Here is a 20,722-nt window from a genome sequence, read left to right as displayed (position 1 = left end):
TCTGCAATCTCTCGGACAGTCAGTCTTCGATTGGTGCACATAATTTCGTTGACGTTCCTGAAACGAGCGTCGTCGGTACACGTTGAAGGTGGTCCTAAACTAGGGTCATCTTTTAACTTCCGTCCGGCTATTTTTAAACCGTGTGAACCATTCGTAACACCGACTACGGCTTAAGCACTCATCGTCGTAGGCTTCCTGCATCATTTGGTGTGTCCCTATAAAGGTTTTCTCGAGATTCACACAAAATTTAATTCAGACGCATTGCTCATTTAACCCCGCTCTCTCGATATTCAGAAACTAAGCGACATAATGTTCTACTCAATACAGCAGTGAACGATAACTAACAGACATACGTACAACAGTGAAACATCCGGCAATACACATTAAGTCATGGGTTTGGTAGCCAGTCGGCCCAAGGGTGATACTCGGGGGCACGGGGGAAGCGTGCCTCCTCCTTCCTCCCCCCCGCCCCCGCCATAGTTCTCAGCGAAAGGAAACAAAACAGTATTATCAGGTGTTCCACTTTCAAGTAAATGATTTAAAACTCGGTATTACGCAGGTTTTGAACAGTGTAGGAACTGGAACTTTTTTATGATGACTTACAAGTCGCTATTCGTCTTCCAGAATATTACACTGAAGAGCCAAAGAAACTGGAGTTGCCCAAGTCCGTCGGAATGCACAAAGGACATGAATGGAGGAAGGTGATCACACAGGACGCTTACGAACGTGTCATTTGTCAGAGTCGTATCTAGGCCTATCAGGGTTCCCATATCACTCCAACTGCACACTCCGCACACCATTGACGAGCCTTTACCAGCTTGAACAGTCCCCTGCTGACATGCAAGGTCCCTGGAATCATGAGGTTGTCTCCATATCCGTACATGTCCATTTGTTCGCTATAACGTGAAACGAGACTCGTCCGACCAGGCAACACGTTTCCAGTCATCAACAGTCCAATGTCGGTTTAATGGGCCCAGGCGAGGCGTAAAACTTTGTGTCGTGCAGTCATCAAGGGTACACGAGTAAGCTTTCGGCTCTTAAAGCCCATATCGATGATGTTTTGTTGAGTTGTTCGCACGCTGACACTTGTAGAGGGCCCTGCATAGAAAACTGCAGCAACTTGCGGAAGGGTTGCGCTTCTGTCAAGTTGAACGATTCTCTTCAGTCGTCGTTGGTCCCGTTCTTGCAGGATCTTTTTTCCGGCCCAGCGATGTCGGAGATTTGGTATTTTACCGGATTTCTGATATTCAGGGTACACTCGTGAAATGGTCGTACGGGAAAATGCCTCTTCATCGCTACCTCGGAGATGCTGTGCCCCATCGCTCGTGCTCCGTCTCTAATACCACATTCAAACTCACTTACACCAGCTGCGGCATAGCCGCATATATGAACAGTGATCCAATACTGTCAAATGTTTTTTATTCCAGTCTTTGATCACAATATCAATTCTTTTGACGATGGCCGGTTTCAGTCAGTAATGACCATCCTCAGATCTTTTCTACACCATGTCCTAAAGTGATAAGGCCGTAATGGCATCGTCAAAACATATAAATATACTCAGCACAGCACAGCTGATTATATTTATATGTTTTGACGATGCCATTACGGCCTTATCACTTTAGGACATGGTATAGAAAAGATCTGAGGATAGTTATTACTGACTGAAACCGGTCATCGTCAAAAGAATTGATATTGTGATCAAAGACTGGAATGGAAAACATTTTCAAACTCACTTAAATCTTGATAAACTGTCATTGTAGTAGCAGTAACCGATCTAACAACTGCACCAGATACTTGTTGTCTTATATAGGCGTTGCCGACGTCAGCTCCGTATTCTGTCTGTTTACATATCTCTGTATTTGATTATGCATACTTTTACCAGTTTCTTTGGAGCTTCAGTGGAAAAGTACTCTATACTTTCAGGTCTAGGACCCCCTCTCCCCGCCCCACGTACTAACGTATGGACACCCGCGATCATCTAGGAGATCTTTATATCTCACCTATCAATTCTTTCTCGCTCTAAGTGTTTGTTAACGTAAAAAATACTGAGGTGAACTGTAGTCCATGTTAAATTGTAAGGCCTGCTGTAAATGCCAAAGGAAGGCAGCTGCTTACAATCTCCAACAGGAGCGTGCCTAGTAAAGCACTGTGATATTCAAATCAGCCTTCAGGTTGATGGCTGCTTTGCTTTTAAAACAGTGACTAAATAACAATAAGCTGTCAACTTTTCTGTGACAACCAGCAAGGCAGTACATATAGAATATAACGGATATGAAGTATAAACACTGCAGTCACAGATAATCAGTAACGTGGCGTTTACAAGAAGAAGGAGAAGAAAATGTCTGGAAAATTTAGTTTAGGATTAATCTTTATGTGTTTCAGTGTGCTGTTTCCTTCACAAAACGTACCCCATCTGACCAAAAGTATTCGGACTTCTCTATGTAATGCAGAATTGACTGCAACATGTCACGAAAGCAGCCATATCAGTAAACGCAGGTGGGGAGTATTACGTTGCCAGCAGTGAGAAGCAGTAACAGCAGTATGGGAGCTCAGTGACTTTGAACCTAACTAGTCACTGGATGTCACCTGAGTAACAAATGCATTAGAGACATCTGAAACGTTCTGAAGGTGCTCAGATCGACTGTTGCTGATATGATTGTCAAGTGGAAATGCGAATGAATAACCAGACCTCATGTACTGACGGTCAGGAACCGTCAAGCACTGCGGAGCAAAGTTGTAAAAAGTCACAGGAAATCACCGTTGAATCTCTCGTGAGTTTCAAAGTGCCGTCAGCATTCCAGCTAGCTTAATGACTTTGTGATGGGTAGTTAGGAAGAATGAGGTGTATGGGGCGAGAAAACAGCTCCTCATAAAATACACACATTTCTGTAGGCAATGCTAAGCGACGCATGGGGTGGCGTGAAATACGACGACACTGGACAGTTTACTACTGGAAACGGATGATTTTGAGTGATGACTCGCATTGTACCCTGTGGTAATCCAATGGAAGGGTTTGAATTTGGCTAATGTCTGGAGGATGTTACATGTTATCCTGTGTAGTGCCAACACTAAAATACGAAATAGCTGATGCTACGCTACGCAAGTGTTTTCGTCGTTAGGATGAGATCCGCTCACTGCGTTTAACAAACCCTAAATGTGAGATAATAAGAACACTTTTTACTGCATTGTGCACTCCGTACAGTAGGGGAACAGTCCAGAGACTTTTTATTTATTTATTTTATTTTATTTACACGTCAAGTTCCACAGGACCAAATTGAGGAGCAAATCTCCAAGGTCATGGAACGTGTCAGTACATGAAATTACAACATAAAAGTAATAACAAATAAAAATAAATGTTCATGAACCTGAAAAATGTCAGTCCATAAGTTTAAGTAAACGCTATCAGCAAAAGAATAAGAATCAGCTTAATTTTTCAAGGAACTCCTCGACGGAATAGACAGAGTGACTCATGAGGAAACTCTTCAGTTTCGGTTTGAAAGCTCGTGGATTACTGCTAAGACTTATGAATTCGAGTGGCAGCTGCTTATTCTTGGGAATAAGCTAATATTGGTAACAAGAAACGACAATAAGGAATATACATATTGAGAGGCCAATGTCAAAATACCCAGACTCGTGAACAGAGGTCGACAAGAGGTTCGTGAACTTACACCACTTATTGCCCGAACCGCCCGTTTCTGAGCCAAAAATATCCTTTTTTGAATGGGAACAGTTACCCCAAAATATAATACCATACGACATAAGCGAATGAAAATAAGCAAAGTAGGCTAATTTTCGTGTCGAACGATCACTCACTTCTTATACCGTTCGAACGGTAATAATGGCAGTATTAAGTCTTTGAACAAGATCCTGAATGTGGGGTTTCCACGACAGCTTACTATCTATCTGAACACCTAGAAATTTGAACTGTTCAGTTTCACTAATCATATGCCCGTTCTGTGAAATTAGAACGTCAGGTTTTGTTGAATTGTGTTTTAGAAACTGTACAAACTGAGTCTTACTGTGATTTAGCGTTAGTTTATTTTCTACAAGCCATGAACTTAGGTCATGTACTGCACTATTTGAAACCGAGCCAATGGTGCACACAACATCCTTTACTACCAAGGTAGTGTCATCAGCAAACAGAAATATTTTAGAGTTACCCATAGTACTAGAGGGCATATTATTTATATAAATAAGTAAGAGGAGTGGCCCCAACACTGATCCCTGGGGCACCCCCCACTTGACAGTACCCCACTCAGACCTCACATCACAGCTGTTATCAACATTGTGAATAATGACCTTTTGCTGCCTGTTGCTAAAGTAAGAGGTGAACCAGTTGTGAGCTACTCCCAGTATTCTGTAATGGTCCAACTTCTGGAGCAATATTTTGTGATCAATGACGATGATTGTATCAGAATGACAGTTCACCCACCCATAAAACAGCATCTGTGAGGCAACGGTTTGTGGACAATGACATTCCGGAACTGGAGTGGCCTGTTCAACACTACAGACCCAAGGATCTAACATCACTACTTTGTCTGTTTGGGCTCTCAAGGAAGAATGGGCTGCCATTCCTCTACAGACATTCAGACACCTTACTGAAAGTCTCTGCACTTCCATCTGTTCACAGATGGTTGCTAGACTTCCACTGTTCAGTACAGAAAGTCAGATCAAAGCCTTTCAGCCACCTAAAAGCTCCAAATTGTTATTTTATTATTATGTTCATGCCCCCTGACCGACGTATAGGAAGATTCCCACCTTTGGTCCAGTCGGAATAGGGGCCAGCATTCACGGTCGGCAGGTGATGTTTGAAGTGACCACTGTCTGCAGGTACCAGTCTTTGAATTCTGGCCCCTTTTACAACTGGGCCAAAAGTGGGAATCTTCCCACACGTCGATCAAGGAGCCTGAAGATGGCGTAATACATCGCCGAAACTGGTAATCCAATAAAATAACAATCTGAAAATTTAGACGGCTGAAAGGTGTTTGATATGACATTCTTCGCTGAAAGTGTCCACAGGAGAGTTCAAGCAGTCACAGAGGCGAAGCGTGGACGCACCTGATGTTGATGTCCAACAATAGATGTTCGGATGGTTCTGATTAGATAGCGTATACCCAGTACGAAAATTGCGGTACTACATTCGATGTATGATAAGCACACAACCTTCGGAAAGGATGCATCGTAAAGAAATGTTACGATTTCGATAAATCTGTAAGTCACTGGCAGCATTGAACAGCGTCCATTTTCTTTTTCTTTTTTTTTCGATACATGCAAGCAAAAGTTCCCAAGTGCGGTGTATGAACGGTCTGGTCGCCATCATCTAATAACAGTCCAATTAACAACAACAAACAAGAACCGCCAGAAATGACTGGTATAGAAAAATAACTCTAATTGTGATAACTGATATAACAAAACAATAGTTTTGACTATCTTTATTGATCAGCCCATTGCAAATTATTACAAACAGTATTAGTATTATTAATAGAGAGGATCGAGAGGTCATACACACGAGTGATATATCGCCCACAACCGGTCGATCTCTTCGATCCCAACGTAAACGAGCAATTTACCAAGCAATTTTAGCCAGTATTTCGAATGCCACTTTCACGTTAATATCTGCTACGGTAGAACTGCCGTATTTATCAGTTGTGGCGATTCTTTCTTTGTAAGTCGATTAATACTCGTAAAAAAAGATTGGTATTTATAAAATTTATTCTGTAACATAGTATTCACCGATAATTTTGAAGGAGAATTGTATTTTCGGGTCCGTAGCTTACTTTGTAGACAGAGGCTACACAGCCTTCTTTTTTGTTTCATTTTTTTCGATTTCATTTTTTGTGAGTAGTTTCGGGATCGCAGCCCCATCTCAAAATGGAGATAAACAGAGTGCAGATGTGGAACCTCTGTTTACAAAACAAAAACAAAATGTTTTGGAACACATTTCTTGAAATCCTTAAGCTGTCCACTAAGGAAGTCTTAAAAACGAAATTACCTACTACTTGACGAAAAAACTTACTAAAAGTTTCTGCAATTTTGGGGCTATCATTAACCAGTTCATTAGCACTACTTTCCTTTAAACAAATGTCTTTTTCCTTAGTCCTTTCTCCTCTATCTGCTTCTAATATTTTCCAAATAGTTCTTATTTGGGTGCTGAATGAACTTATCAAATGACTTTGCTTGGAACTTAGCAATACAATTTGTAATGTGATTGAACCCTGTCACTTGTGTGTTTGATGCTAAACTTTGGGATTCCTATTTTTGAATGTGCACGTGCCTGACCTTAAAGCTGATAGCTTGCGTAACGCTAATTGTTGGTGGGAAAATTCAACTGCGAGGATGCGTAGATAACTCTTAACTACGAGAATTCTAAGAATATCATGATCTGTCTGAAACTTACTATTATCACAAAATCTGACCATGAAATGTGATGAAAAACTGGTTACTTTGAAACTAAAATTTACCCTTGAGAAATTTAATTAAAGATGTAATCTATTTTCTACACTATCTGGCTTACCTGGGTCGCACTGAATAATGTCGTGCAAACTGCTATCGTATCTACAGCGAATCTCGATAACAGAACTGCAAAATCCAACTACCGAGATAAGCAAACGTGCAATGCGTTCTCTAACAACATTGCTATCTTTCGTGGTTCATAATTTTGTATAACGATTTTAAATAATTTGAAAATTAATTGACGCTTGGGACGTGGAGAATGATTCTGGGTTAAATTAACTTAATAGCAATCTCGTATCATTTGACTTTATAAGACTTAATGAATCTTCATTAATAGTAAAGTTTTTTCTGAAAGCACGTAACCTTAATCTAAGAATTACAGAAATTAATTTTGACATGTATAATCTTTCCTTAAACAAAATTCCAAGATCTAATTCTTAGATCCATTTCTCTCAAAATGACCGATAAACCCTGAAAAAAAATCTTGATCTGTATGTCTGACGAACCAAGAAAGTTGCATTATCAAACCGCTGCCGCAAATAAAACAGAGTTAATCATTATCTGTAATTCATTCTTCACAAAAATATGATCGTACCAACATAAAATTCAATTGTTTTTCTCTCCACAATAAATCTTCCATTAATCCATGATATAATACCCAAAAATTTCCATTGTTTGCTGGTTACTGCTACTAAAGCAAAACTCGACTGTCCACATCTAACATCAAAGCTCAACTGTCTGTCTCCTCGTCTCTCCTCGCGATCAACAGATAAACCTGGCGCGCATCTTGGCAGAGCAATGATCACCTCCAACTCATCTCCGTGCAGCGCAGCTTCTCTGCCGAGACTGTGTGCGAACATCTAAGCGATTCAAACCTAACTAGCGAGATTCCAGACACCCAAAACAGGAAAAATTCTTACGAAAATTTACACACACCTTTCAGAGTTGTGAGCCACCTTGCCTCAGGAGAGGATGCATCGGCTTTTTGACGCACTTCCCAAACGAATAAATGCATGCATGTATCAGGGCCAGAGGGGTGCAACGTCATACTGATAAGTATGCCAAGTTCTTTGTAAATTTAACTCGATTTTGTAAACACATGCTCTTCCAACCTTTGGAGTTTCTATATATGAAGATAGTAACTGTTCTCGAAAGAACAGATACCATTGATGACCGTGCAGCTTCTCTAGAATAAATAATTAATTGAAACCCTCAGCTGCTGACAAATGTTGTTGATATACCTCGATGGGGACAGCTGAAAATGTCTGCCCCGACTGGGACTCGAACCCGGGATCTCCTGCTTACATGGCAGACGCTCTATCCATCTGAGTCACAGGGGACACAGATGAATAGTGCAACTGCAGGGACTTATCCCTTGCACGCTTCCCGTGAGACCCATGGGAACATTACGTATGTAGATTGTGAACAGTTGGGAATGTGGGTCTCACGGGAAGCGTGCAAGGGATAAGTCCCTGCAGTCGCGCTATTCATTTGTGTCCTCGGTGGCTCAGATGGACGCCGGCACGGTAGCTCAGCGTGTTCGGTCAGAGGGTTAGTTACCCTCTGTAATAAAAAAACTGAGTAAATGGATCAACGAAGAACCTAAATGGTTGTCATCAGACGTCCGCCCAGAACAAAATCAACCAACAATATAGAACAAAATTAGATAAAAAAAGATGGATAGAGCGTCTGCCATGTAAGCAGGTTCGAGTACCGATCGGGGCACACATTTTCAGCTGTCCCCATCGAGGTATATCAACAACACCTGTCGGCAGCTGAGGGTTTCAATTAATTATCATTTACTTTGGAGTTTCATTTCGTTTCCTCCTCCTTGTCTGAGAGCTTCACTTTTGTAGCACGCGTATTTCCTATCACTCCAAAACCGGCACTGCATCTTGGTACAGTCCAAACCCCCGTCCGGCCAACAAGATTTAAATTTTACGTAGTTTCCATAAATCGTTTAAGACTAGTGCTTGGGTGATTCCTTTGAAAAGCAAACGGCCAATTTCCTTCCCCATTCTTAGCCTGTCTGAGCTTGTGCTCTGCTTCTAACGGCCTCGTTGTCTATGGATGAAAAACGTTAAGATTCCGTCCTTCCGTCCTTTCACGCTCACCCTGGCACTATTCGTAAAAGACACCGATTATAGACAGGGGCGATTCTAGAAGTCAGTCAAGGGGGCAGGGGCTAATGGAGGGGAGGCGGGAGGGGAGGTTTGGTGGAATGGAATATCGCTTAACAAAAGAAGAGATGGGGACCTCCACCGACAAGCTGGTAAAATTTGGTGTTGCTTAAAGTTGTTTTTAGTAGCTGATTAGCAGTTGAAGGTAAAAAATGTGTATTAATAAATAATAAAACGCCCGTTTTAAGTTAAATGATATTTATTGGTTTAGATAGTAAGGTACTTGCCGCTCTTATTATTTTGTTGAAATGTGTTTGAAATACATTGCAACCTATATTGCTACATAGTTATAAAAAAAAAAGATTGAATTTATTGGAGTAATATATTCGCTGATTTCTGAAGTCATTCTATCCAGTGTAATATCATACTCCATTGGGGGGGAGCTGTAGCCCCATAGCCCGCCCCCATAGCCACCGCACCTGATTGTAGAGGACGGTAGGATTGCTAAAGCGCCGCGCTGCTTCACGCTAGGCACGTCCCTGCCGTGATAACGAGCGGTCAGCGTTGCAGCGTGCAGGAAGTTACGGCAATGCGCGCCTTCTCTTTCATTGTTAGCCCGACACCGGCCGTTGCTGTTCCCTCCAGACGACGTGCAGAGAGAATTAGCTGCTGTGCTTGGCGCTTTACAGTAACCCAAGTGGTCGAACTTGCTGCAGGCGCTTCGCCTCCTAGGCAGAGGGTCGCAGCTCCGTTTCCAGTAACACTGACGGGATATTTCTGATTCTCCTGAAAAGTTATACTTCAAACAATAATGGGACAAATATAACAACTAGTGGACAGTGTGAGCTACACAACTTATATTGTGTCTTGAAAATGTAAGCAAGGAAAGTATCAATACTGAGGCACCACCGTCATCACCATCGTATCACCACTACCACATCATATCACCACCACCATTGTATCATAATCAACCATTTCATTATCATCGTCAAGTCAAGTATGAACACTGAAGCACCACCATCATCACTTCAAATGGTTCAAATGGCTCTGAGCACTATGGGACTCAACATCTTAGGTCATAAGTCCCCTAGAACTTAGAACTACTTAAACCTAACCTAAGGACATCACACACACCCATGCCCCAGGCAGGATTCGAACCTGCGACCGTAGAAGTCCCGCGGTTCCGGACTGCAGCGCCAGAACCGCTAGACCACCGCGGCCGGCACCATCATCACTATCATATCGCCACAACCACATCATATCACCACCATCTTCATATCATAGTCAGCTACGTCATCACCACCATCATTAACAGCAACAACAACAACGTATCATCTCCCCACGACAGGTACATCACCATTACATCATTATTGTCATCAACCATTTGACCTCCACTGCCGAGAATTGTAATATGTTGATTATTCCTTGTTATCTTGAAGCTGTGAGAAAGGAGGACAGGCGTTCCAAGACGCGGAAGCAGAGACGATGCTGAGGTCAGACGAAACTAGGAGAGATATTGTTACATGAAGTAAACCGTAAGGGGAGAGCCTTGCGAAAATGCAGACGCCCCCAGACGCTGTCCCAGGGCGTTAGTTACTCTTCAAGGAATTAACATGTAACTTCATATGTCGTCTAGACGCTGTAGTAGGTTGTCACCGTGGAAATTAGTAACCAACAGGCACGTACTAGTGTATGAAGCCAGTTTGATACCAGCCCTGAGAACAGCAGCGTCAGTAGACTCACAAGGGTTAGAAAGAGAGCGAAAACGCCAAAAACTGTTGACCTAGCAGTCACTACTCCGGGGAGCCCGAGGGGCGGGGCTAAATGACGTAGAAGAATAATGTTGCAAGCCTTATTTGGCAGAGCCGTTACGTTTAGCTTTAGCTGAACAATGTTGATACCAAATACGGACTTAGTTAGTGCAACTGCATTAACATCCCCGTCCAAGGAGCAGTAGAGGGGACCTAACTAAACCATGATTGGCTGGCACCTGCAAGAGACCTACGGATTGGCTGGGTGGCTTTAAGTGGGAAAAACAATGCCCCAACACGACTCTTTAAAACCCCTAGATTCCGCATTTTGGCAGAGTTCTCAGTCAGACGATCTGGGCGCCGAATCCGCGTCCGTCGACTCCAGCCTCGGTCCAGCTCCGCGTAAGTGCCTCAGTGAACAGTGTCACTTTCAGTATGTTCTTTTTTGCAACTAAGTTGTTGCCTTAAGATGCTGCTAGTGTTTGCTACTGTGGTTAGCATCCACTCTTGGGACTTCTGCACTGGCTTCTGTTGTAACAGTGTTATTCATGTTTTTTCTAACCCTAGAACTATCCTTCAGTGTATTAGTTAGTCCTGTCTGGAATAAACAACTATTTAAAAACCCTGTTTGTCCAAGAGTCTCCACAACGAGTTCCCTACCGAGTCTCACCACTTGCATTTCTAGTAAATGCCTGTACCAGTGTTGGCTCAGATAGAAGAAAACAATCAAATGCCTTCGCCGTGCATTGTCCTTCTGCCTTCTGCTCTGTACCGCTCGGGAGCGCAGACTGACCAGCAACCCGCTTTTCCCTCTCCCATCTATGTCAGGACACGACAGTATAGGCTACCTCCAGAGTTTTCCATGTATTACAACCTCCTTCTTCTTTCGTTACAACCTCTGTAGGACCACAAATAGCCCATTCATTGGCTGCGTTTTTTTCTTTAGCTCACAGAACCTCTCCACCTTTTCCTTTCTTCTCGTGTGTTCTTTTCCTGTTGTCTTCAATATCCTCTCCTCTTGCCTGAAACTCTATTTTTTTCCTGTATCCTTCTCTGCTGTTGACCTCTGACATATTGGCGGACACATACTTGCTTCTCCAGTTTTCTTTCCCTTCCGTCTTGATTCCAAATTCCGACCAATTCTTCCTGAGTTCAGCAACCCACTAGATACCATTCTCATTCGATCCATATTCATCTTGAATATATATCTCGTAAATCTTGCTCTTTCTAGTTTGATTCCTCCTGTGACTGTCATTCAACCCTATGTGTCGCATCCACCTCTCAGCCCCTCTATTGTGGCTCTGTATTTTCCGTGGCATTGTTCTCTGTTATCATCTCAGCCGCATATACACACACCAACAAAAGTTTTGCACCGGCCCTCATTTCGAAATTCATGACCCAGAAAACAAGAATTGATTCTGAAACTTGCGTATAGAGAGTGAGTCACTAACTATTGCCATCTAGAATAACTCTGGAAGTATGATAGGAGTTGAAAAGTTTGTGGGATAAAAGTTGCATGGGACAATGGGGGCCATAATATGACGTTGGTTTCTTGTTGCTAGGTGGGGTCGCTTCAGAGATATGGTCAACTTTGTTTTTTTAAATGGGATGCTATAGTTTGGTACTTATTTTCTGATAGCGGCTATCGAGACGAATCCAATGATGTGCAACACTAAAATCTTTGAAAGTTAACGAAGGTCACAAAGGTGGCATGAACGTCCATTTACAGAAGGTGTTAGAAGTGATGACCATTGGTATCAATGCAGTGCTGCTATCTTCTTATCATGGACTGAGTGGTATTCCTTATCACATCGGCACTTATCGAAACACATGCTCTGATAATTACCTCTTGTATATCATGCAAATAGTAAATATTCGCCGAATACGGCGTATCCATCTAATGTGCCATTGACATGCAAACACAATTCGACTGTTTCGCAATACAACACTGATAGGAACTGTAAGGCTAGTATCGTCTAATCAAGCGAATGTAATGATGTATTCCTTCCAAGAACAAGTCGATATGTTTCTCATTTACGGAGAATGCCAACGAAATTCAGTGAGAGCTACAGACTTATACGCTGACGAGTGGTCACCTTAACCGCCTCGAAAATGCTCCCTTTCCGCACTAAATTCCCAACCTGTTGCTCACTGCTGACGTAGCGACACCTACCCACGAACCTGTTAATCGCAGTCCCTGATTCCCATAGAACTCGGGCGTGGTGTACAACTGCACTGAAAGAAAGGATAATTGGTGGTAGTCACCTTATACGCTGCCGGAAAATATTAGTACCTCCCTTCACAGTTTTCCAATTCACTCAAGATTTACTTTTGCAGTAGTGCGTATGGAGTACGTGAAATTATTACACTTCAAGATCAATAGCACAAACGGTTCTGAGGAACCAGGTATCGACTCATGCTGAAATACCCTTTTTAGTACGTGGTGTAGCCTCCACAGGTGGCAATGCAGGCGCTGACTCTGAGATCCAGTCGATCGTACCGATGGCGAATACTGTCCTGGCATACGTTACTCCACCCCTACGGAACCTGTTCACGTACTTATGTAGGAGTTGTTGTTAGACGAGTTGCACAAGTCACTTGTCGTCCCATCACATCCCAACTGTGCTCGATTGAAGGCAGGTGCAGAGGTCGTATTGCCAAGGAAGTCGCTGCACGTCTTCAGAGCACGTTGAGTTGGCGTGTGGGCGAGCATTAGCCTGTTGGATCAACACATCTTCTTTGAGACCTGGTACAAACGAAGGCAGGATTGGGTTGCGATTGTGGACAGGGCGGTAATCAATTATTGTTGGTTAGTTTATTTTTCAATCACGTACACTTTATTTGGAAACAACAACAATAAAAGTTGACAATAAATTAATAAGTGTTCCATGGCTGAAGGCCTTAATGACAACAAATTCAAACTATTTCTCGGCTGAAGGCCCCAATAGTAATAATATAAAAACTGTTTCACGGCTGAAGGCCTGAATAGCAATGTTTCAAGAACCAGTTAACTCCTTCAACTTGCAATTACAGTTATTAAAATATTTTTAAAGAACAATCATCAAAATCTGAATGCTAGAATACAATTGTCTAATTAAAATTTTAAGACAAGTAACACTCACGGCGGAAAGCCTTAATGACAACAAATTCAAACTACTTCTCGGCTGAAGGCTCCAATAGAAATAATTTAAAACTGTTTCACGGCTGAAGGCCTGATCAACAATCCTCTTAAGAACCAGTTAAACATCTTCAAACCTGAAATTACTGTCATTAAAATATTTTTTTTAAGAAACAATCATCAAATCTGACCAAACCAAGGGGGAGGGGGGGGGGGGGGGCGCAGACGTTGCTCCAAGGATCGACCTGGGAAAGTCCCTCAAAACTTCGCAAGCTATGAGACAGGCAGTCAAGTGTTGCATTCACTTCACGAGATGGTAACTCAGACTAGTGGCAGTTTAAACGCATGGCCAATAATCATTTGCCGAATCTACCTAACGAGCGATGACCAATGCAACGATGGAATAACATACCCAAGCCGGAACCGGCGGTCAGCACTACATCTTCAAACTCCGGTGTTTAGAGCATCCGGAGGCAGAAAGGAACCACTACTACCAGAGTGGGAAAAAAAAAAAAAACATCACCTGGCCCACAAATCAAGGAAGTGGTCGAACTACATGCCTTACGGACAGCAACGGCAAGGCGAGAAGTACACTGCCGTAACATACACTAAGCTCCAGGGTAGGTAACTGGGGCGTTGGCGGCCACTAGGCAGGAAAAATACCACTGGTAGAACTTTACCAATAATAGCATATAGAATGCAACAATTTATAATAAAAAGTGGAGGAAGACTAATTAGGTTCACCTTCCCCATACGCTCCACTCGCTGCTCTTCGTCTCGGCGACACTGCGAACAGAAACACGCAAGCAAATTGCGAGAACTCACAATGTTGGAGGTTTCACTACTTGAATTGAGGCCCACTCAACTTAAGTTCCTGGGTCCGGTTGACAACGAAATTGTACCCCTCGCGACTACAGCCCTTCCATCCGGCAGTGCATGCGTGCCGCCAGTGGTCCTGGCGTGTTCTCGCGTGGACCTCGCTGCTCGTCCGTCCCCAACCGAACTGCCGACTCACACGACACGGAAACACCACAACGTCGGCCCAAAGATAGTACCACCGTCACTAGATATCGATAACCGCCGCTGCTGCCACTAGCGGACAGACAACGCTTGCAAACGGAGTGGCGCCAATGAACACAAGAATAAGACGACAACCGTAACCATACCAACTAAACGATGCCAACCTAGCAACGGCACCAACGCGAGCCGCAGCAGGGCTCATTCTTCCTGTTGCAAGAACGGTAAAAGAATGGTCTACTAACATTCTGCACGTATCGAGTGGTGATTAGCATCTGCTCCAGAAACACCAAAGGTGAACAAGAGTTGTAGTTTATCGCACACCAGATCATAAGACCTGCGATGGGGGCAGTGTATCTTGGACGAATGTATCCTACCAGATAGTGCTCACCAGGTCTACGTTGTACGTGCAAACGATCACCACTTGCATGTAGGAGAATCTTCTTTCATCGCTGAAGACGACGGCGCGCCATTCCATCTTCCAAGTAAACCTTTGACGGCACCAGTAGAGCCGTGCACATCGGTGCTGTGGCGTAACTGGAGGACGGGCTGGATGTATGTATGCCTGTAGTCCCACTGCTAATAACCAGTTCGAAACAGTTCGTACTAACACGTCTGGCCTCGCAAGCCTTGTTATCTGTAGCTGTTCGGCCTGCTACTGCTTCCCTTACAATATGACGATCCTGGCGGGTGCCTGTGTTGCGTGGACGCTCAGAACCTTGGCTATAGGTGTGAGAAAGTTCACTTGACCACTGATACCAGCCCAGCATCACTGCACAACTGAGGTAGCACATCCAACTTACGTGACAAGTCTCTGAAAGGTCACAATCTGATCTCTTTCAAACTCGCTAAGTTGGCTGTGGGAAGCACGAGTGCATCTCTGTGACATAGTTGCCTACTTGCGTCACGCGTTTGCTCCGCATTGAGCCTTCCTGGCTGTGAACATTCCCTATTGAGGGGGTAGGACGTCAAACGGGCCGACTTGGAGCAGGATAGTCACCACAGGACATTTTAATTTCTACTGTCTATACTTTTACAAATAAATTCATAAAACTTTGTCACCATGGCCAGGAAGGATTGAGGACTCACACTTATCGCAGTGAAAGTTCAAAAACGTAGCAAAATACCTTTTTTTACATGTGAAATTTCATCATTTTTTCACTTATTACTGGCTGCATTTGTTGCTATAGGTACACTTTTCTTCCTAAGTAAGAGAGATTCTTCGATGAATTTTTCATAGCATACAAACAGTAGTTACAGGTGTATGAAACTCTAGAATTTTCCAAATATATTAAAAACTGTGGAAAAAATTGAGATTATTAACTATAAAACTTGAATTTTTTCTAAACATGAAATGTAACAGTTCATTCATTTTTTCATAAATTAAATGACTTCTAGAGTTTCAAACACCTGAAACTATAGTTTGTATGCTGTGCAAAAGTCATCGAAGAATCTCTCTTACTTAGGAAGAAAAGTGTACCTATAGCAACAAATGCAGCCAGTAGTAAGTGAAAAAAATGATGAAATTTCACATGTAAAAAAATGTGTTTTGTTACGTTTTTGAGCTTCCACTGCAATGAGTATGAATCCTTCCTGGTCATGCTGTTAAAGTTTTATAACTTTATTTATAGAAGTGTAGGCAGTGGAAATTAAAATGTCCTGTGGTGTCTCTCCTGCTCCAAGTCGGCCCGTTTGACGTCCTATCCCCCTTAAAGAGTAGACGCAGATGCTACTATGCTATCCTTTGGCAGATGACGTTGAAATCACTATCAGCTCATCTACTATACCCCAGGTGGCATATACCGTCGTCAGATCAAAATCGACGTCGTTTTTCCAGGTGCAGTAATTTTTTCCAGCAGTGCACATACACTCCTGGAAATGGAAAAAAGAACACATTGACACCGGTGTGTCAGACCCACCATACTTGCTCCGGACACTGCGAGAGGGCTGTACAAGCAATGATCACACGCACGGCACAGCGGACACACCAGGAACCGCGGTGTTGGCCGTCGAATGGCGCTAGCTGCGCAGCATTTGTGCACCGCCGCCGTCAGTGTCAGCCAGTTTGCCGTGGCATACGGAGCTCCATCGCAGTCTTTAACACTGGTAGCATGCCGCGACAGCGTGGACGTGAACCGTATGTGCAGTTGACGGACTTTGAGCGAGGGCGTATAGTGGGCATGCGGGAGGCCGGGTGGACGTACCGCCGAATTGCTCAACACGTGGGGCGTGAGGTCTCCACAGTACATCGATGTTGTCGCCAGTGGTCGGCGGAAGGTGCACGTGCCCGTCGACCTGGGACCGGACCGCAGCGACGCACGATGCACGCCAAGACCGTAGGATCCTACGCAGTGCCGTAGGGGACCGCACCGCCACTTCCCAGCAAATTAGGGACACTGTTGCTCCTGGTGTATCGGCGAGGACCATTCGCAACCGTCTCCATGAAGCTGGGCTACGGTCCCACACACCGTTAGGCCGTCTTCCGCTCACGCCCCAACATCGTGCAGCCCGCCTCCAGTGGTGTCGCGACAGGCGTGAATGGAGGGGCGAATGGAGACGTGTCGTCTTCAGCGATAAGAGTCGCTTCTGCCTTGGTGCCAATGATGGTCGTATGCGTGTTTGGCGCCGTGCAGGTGAGCGCCACAATCAGGACTGCATACGACCGAGGCACACAGGGCCAACACCCGGCATCATGGTGTGGGGAGCGATCTCCTACACTGGCCGTACACCACTGGTGATCGTCGAGGGGACACTGAATAGTGCACGGTACATCCAAACAGTCAACGAACCCATTGTTCTACCATTCCTAGACCGGCAAGGGAACTTGCTGTTCCAACAGGACAATGCACGTCCGCATGTATCCCGTGCCACCCAACGTGCTCTAGAAGGTGTAAGTCAACTACCCTGGCCAGCAAGATGTCCGGATCTGTCCCCCATTGAGCATGTTTGGGACTGTATGAAGCGTCGTCTCACGCGGTCTGCACGTCCAGCACGAACGCTGGTCCAGCTGAGGCGCCAGGTGGAAATGGCATGGCAAGCCGTTCCACAGGACTACATCCAGCATCTCTACGATCGTCTCCATGGGAGAATAGCAGCCTGCATTGCTGCGAAAGGTGGATATACACTGTACTAGTGCCGACATTGTGCATGCTCTGTTGCCTGTGTCTATGTGCCTGTGGTTCTGTCAGTGTGATCATGTGATGTATCTGACCCCAGGAATGTGTCAATAAATTTTCCCCTTCCTGGGACAATGAATTCACGGTGTTCTTATTTCAATTTCCAGGAGTGTATTTCAGACATGAAAGGCCCTACTGATACTGGGTAATCCCAAAACTAAGGTCTCCTATTTTTTTTATAAGTACAGAACTCTGTTTGTGTGGCAGTTGGTCACACTGTTATCAAGAGTGCTTCACGCGCTGTGTGTAAACATGCGCACGCCGCGCTGAGGCGCTCGGCTTGGCTTCACAGCCGTTGGGAATGGAGCTCCCGTTGGATGTTACCGCCAAGTGCGAATTGCACGCAGTTATTCGGTTTTTGAACGCAAAGGGCACTGCGTCGATTGAAATCCATCGCCGATTGACGGAAGTGTATGGTGAGTCGTGCATGTACGTAAAAATTGTTCGTAAGTGATGTAGAAAGTTTGCTGCTGGTCGGACCGAAATTCACGACCAACAAAGGAGCGGGAGACCGTCAATTTCTGAGGAGACAGTGTTGAAGGTTGAGCAAAGCATGCGTGAAGATCGGCGGATCACCCTGGATGATCTCTGCACGTTGGTTCCTGAGGTTTCCCGAAGCACCGCTCACAGAATTTTAACGGAAACATTGAACTACCGGAAGGTGTGCGCAAGATGCGTGCCACGCATGCTGACTGAGGAGCACATGCGGCAACGAGTTGATGCTTTTCGAGCATTTCTTCCCCGCCTTGCAGCCGAACAGGACAAAATTCTGGACTCAGTTGTCACGGGTAACGAAACCCCGGCATACCACTTCACACCCGAGACCAAGGCAACAATCACGCCAGTTTATAACTTTCTGAGCAGCATGGCGGCGAGCTGGTATGACATGGTCATACAAAAACTGCCATAGCGTCTACAAAAATGCATCGACAGAAATGGTGATTATGTCGAAAAATAGCTAAGTATAGCTATGTATAAACTGATGTAAACCATTGTACAAAAAACAGGTCTATGTACTTATAAAAAAATAGGAGACCTTACTTTTGGGATTACCCTCGTACATGGTTTTCACAGAACTGAATTGTAGGGAAGGGCACGTATTTGCAGCCAATACACAGACTTTGAGACGTTGACGGAAGTGCAGTTTTTGACAACAGTTACAAATTTTTAACTGGCACAATGCCTATTGACAGTAAAATCCTAAAAGTAGCGTAAATGAGAATGTCAATGGTGTTTGTTGCAGGAACCTAGTGCTAGTACTTTAGGCATTATCGTAATGTGAACATTGCAAATGTTGTGTCGGCTCTTGTGGCAGTCAGCGCCGACACAAAGAAGGAGAGAAGCTGCAAGGAGTAACAGCACTGTGGATTGGTCAGGAGAGATCAGTGATTTCGAATGCAGACTAGTAATTGGATGTCACCTGACTGAAAAATACATCACGGATGTTTCAGTCACCATAAAGCTTCCCATGTCGACTAGAAATGCGAAGCAATAATCACAGCTAAACCGAGACCAGACAAACCTCATTTAATTACGGACAGGTACTGCTGAGCACTGCGGTGGGTGGTTGTAATAAATCGCATGAAATCAGAGGAAAGAATCACTCCTGAGCTCCAAAGTGCTACCTGCAGTCCAGCTAGCTCAGTGACCGTGAGTTGGGCGTTAACAAGAGTGGGGTACTATGGTCGAGCAGCTCCTCAAAACCCACATACACTATGTAATCAAAAGTATCCGGACACCTGGCTGAAAATGACTTACAAGTTCGTGGCGCCCTCCATCGATAATGCTGGAATTCAGTATAGTGCTGGCCCAGCCTTATCCTTGATGACAGCTTCCACTCTCGCAGGCATACGTTCAATCAGGTGGTGGAAGGTTTTTTTTGGGAACGGTAGCCCATTCCTCACGGAGTGCTGCACTGAGGAGAGGTATCGATGTCGGTCCGTGAGGCGTGGCACGAAGTCGCCGTTCCAAAACATTCCATGCGTGTTCTATATAGGGTTTAGGTCAGGACTCTGTGTATGCCAGTCCATTACAGGGATGTTATTGACGTGTAACCACTCCGCCACAGGTCGTAAATTATGAACAGGTGTTCGATCGTGTTGAAAGAAGCAATCGTCATCCCCGAATTGCTGTTCAACAGTGGGAAGCAAGAAGGTGCTTAAAACATCTGTGAAGGCCTATGTCGTGATAGTGTCACGCAAAACAACAAGGGGTGCAAGCCCCCTCCATGAAAAACACGACCACACCATAACACCACCGCCTCCGAATTTGACTGTTGGCACTACACACGTCAGTCAACAGACGAGGTCGGCCTGTATGCTTTTGTGCTGTACGTGTCCCTTCACGTTTCCACTTCACTATCGCATCGGAAACAGTGGACCTAGGGATGTTTAGGAGTGTGGAAATCTCGCGTTCAGACGTATGACACAAGTGACAGCCAATCACCTGACGACGTTCGAAGTCCGTGAGTTCCGCGGAGCGCCCCATTCTGCTCTCTCACGATGTCTAATGACTACTGAGGTCGCCGATATGGAGTACTTGGCAGCAGGTGGCAGCACAATGCACCTAATATGAGAAACGTATGTTTTTGGGGGTGTCCGGATCACATAGTGTAGCTGTTCGTGCATATGTGGATGATGTGATGGTTGTAATCGATAATTATTGTCTGTAGACTGTTTCCACATTAGTTATTCGACCCACCCATTTAATCGGCAGCATTCTTCTACAGCATCACATTTCAAAAGTTTCTATTCTTTTCTTTCCTGAACAGCTTATCGTTCATGTTTCACTTCCGTGCAAGGCTACACTACAAATACCTACTGAAAATGTGATTTTCTCTGAAACTGACATTTTGAGACTATCGCTACGTACAAAATACAGGTGCATTTCTACACAGAAGAAATAAGCACCTAACCACTGTTGATAATGCTACTTATTTACACAAATAGCGCTTTATCGGATTCGAACCGACAGATTCATATTCAGATAGCTGTTCACGTCTAGATACTCATTTGTTGAAGCTTACAACAGTTTTCGTCTCTTTATTCCCCCTTGTGATGAAAGATTCTTAGGGTGAGGATACACTAC

This window comes from Schistocerca cancellata, chromosome 2 (assembly GCF_023864275.1).
Source record: "Schistocerca cancellata isolate TAMUIC-IGC-003103 chromosome 2, iqSchCanc2.1, whole genome shotgun sequence".
Taxonomy (NCBI): domain Eukaryota; kingdom Metazoa; phylum Arthropoda; class Insecta; order Orthoptera; family Acrididae; genus Schistocerca; species Schistocerca cancellata.
This window is presented reverse-complemented; position numbering follows the sequence as displayed.